Here is a 2,357-nt window from a genome sequence, read left to right on the forward strand (position 1 = left end):
GCAAGGAAGAATTGTAACTGCATGGGGTGAGGTTCCAGACAGGGTGCAGGGAGGGGGACCTGCCTGGGCATCCAGGCCTGCCCAGTGAGTATTTGCTTGGCTGGCAGCTAGGGATGATGGTGCAAAGCCTGTTTGGATGCTGCCTTCAGCCCTTGGCTCCCAACTTGGAGTCCAGTGACCTGAGTAGAGGCAGTGTCCCAGAGTAGAGGACTAGCTTATGCGGTGCACACAGATTAGAAGACAGTTGTGTGCTTTCTTACCTAGAGGGAAGACTCCTCCTTAGCAGCAGGAGGACAGCAAACAGCTCAAGCCACGTGACCTGGTGTGACCGGTAGTCCCTGGTCGTGAATGTTGCTAAGCTCTCTGCTCTGTCCCCTGGACAGCTGGTTTCATTAGGCCCAACTCCTGGCTGGCCTGTGCCTTCTTGCAAAGGCTAGGTGTTAGTACTGTCACTGGGTTTATTGTTGCCTTACCCTTGGGTTCAGAGGAGGAAATCCCAGCTGGCTGTGCCTGGCGGCTCTGCGCTGGGGTCTTGCTGCTGCTGGAGCACCTGGATGCTACCAGAAATGGGATGCTGGGCTCAGTGGGCTGTCGATCTGTCCTGGCTCGGGTAGTCCTGGGGACTGGGACTTCCTGGCTCCTCGCGGTCCCTTGAAAGTCCAGCCCATGGCCCTTCTGAAATGCTTGGATTGCCGAGCCCCCAGGCTGGCTGCTCTGTGGAGGCAGGCTCTTCGTGTGCACTGCAGGGGGCGGGGCGGATGGTGCCATCATGCAACCGCCAGTTCATACTGGTGTTTCAGGGCACCACCCTCCACTGGGAGTACTGGTCTGTGATCCCTCCTAGAGCCCAGGATGCAGCGATGAGTAGGAGAATTGGGTGCCAGTGGTACTGCAAAAGCATTTGACTGCTGTGAAGTCTCCAGTACCTCTGGGGAGCTGAGACTGGCTCTTCTGCCTCTGGGCTAGGCTTGTGGACCCTTGGCCTGTTATCTTGCACAGTAATCCGCCGAACTGGGCACTGCTTTGCGAGTCCCTAGTGACCCAGTCCCCTGGGGTTGTGGTTGTGGGGCAGTGCTGGTTCAGCACGTGAGGGATTGGGGTTCAGCCCCATGACCGCAGAGGGCCTCGTGGCGCCGAGCACTGTTGTGCTGGTCTCTGCAGGCTGGCCCCGGGGGATCCGTGCTCACGTTGTGTGTGGTGGGCAGCGCTCTGAGTGTCTCGTGTGGAGCTCAGCATGTCACGTGAGCCAGCACCGAGAACGGGGCCAGGTGTTGGGTTCTGGAAAGCACTGAGACGGTGGCATAGGCAGCCTGAGCTGCTGCATGCGTGACTGCCACAGGGACAGTAACCACCACCCGCCTGGGGTAGAAATGCCACTGCAGGCATGACAGATGTTAGAAAAGGTTGGGAAGACATGGCTGATGGGCAGAAGAAGGGGCACTAGGCAGTGTGGAGCTTTCCGGGGCTGCTGGAAGGCATGTCCCAGCTTGAGGAAGGGCGTCAGTAAGGCAGTAAAACATGTGCTGAAGGGTTCAGCCAGAAGGGGACTCTGCTTCTGCACTCGGATGTTTAATGACTCCGAGGGGCCTCTGCTGCCTGCTCCTGTCCGCGCTGGTGTTCAGAGCCTGGGACTCTGCCCACAGCAATGGGGCTTTTCTCTCTAACAAAATGTGCTAAAAGGACCACATCTGACTTCTGTAAACCATCTGCAGCCAAACACCCTGCTGGCTTGGAGCGCTGCTTAGCTTGAGGACCTTCAAGACCTCGCTGAGATCGCGAGGACCTTGCAACTGCAAAGTGCTGGTCTTTCCTGTGGCTGCCTCCTGTCCGTGAAGTGCCGTGAAGGAGCTGAGGGAGATGCATGCTTGCTTGTTTGTCACAGCGTGGTCTGGTCCGACAAGCTGCATCTCAGTTTCCATTTGAGATGTGGCTGGGGCACATGAGTACCTGGGTGCGTTGAGCTGCACTAAAGATATATCCAAGGTGACAGAATAGCAGAATAAAGGGGTGGAATGAGTACCTGCCCGTCTGAGAACAAGGCCATTGGGCTTTGGAAAGAACGGGTATTGAGTAGGCAGCCAAGAAGAGGCACTGGGGGACTCTAGGATGTGAGAAACCAAGTTAGTGTAGTTGCAAAGTCTCTTTTTCTCTCAGGAGAACTTAGCAATCTTTGCCTTTGCTTTGTGGTTTTCCTTGCAGGAAGTGCCCTATATGCCCTTGCAGTACCTCCTGTGCCATGTGAAGGACCAGTCAGTGGGTCTTTCTGCCCAGCGCCAGTTCATCCTTTGCGTAGGAAAGGCGTCCCAGGTGCTTTTCAGCATTAGCAATGACATGCAAGGGGTTTCCTACTGTCCCCA

General features: G+C 56.3%; 1 protein-coding gene across 8 annotated transcripts in view; it reads left to right on the forward strand.

Moving 5' to 3' along the window:
* The window catches only part of ATXN2 (ataxin 2), a 46,441-nt gene that overhangs the window by 42,550 nt on the left and 1,534 nt on the right, over positions 1 to 2,357 (forward strand). The window lies entirely within an intron of this gene.

The sequence above is a fragment of the Gavialis gangeticus genome, unplaced genomic scaffold, assembly GCF_001723915.1.
Source record: "Gavialis gangeticus isolate Ggan-Ray unplaced genomic scaffold, GavGan_comp1, whole genome shotgun sequence".
Taxonomy (NCBI): domain Eukaryota; kingdom Metazoa; phylum Chordata; order Crocodylia; family Gavialidae; genus Gavialis; species Gavialis gangeticus.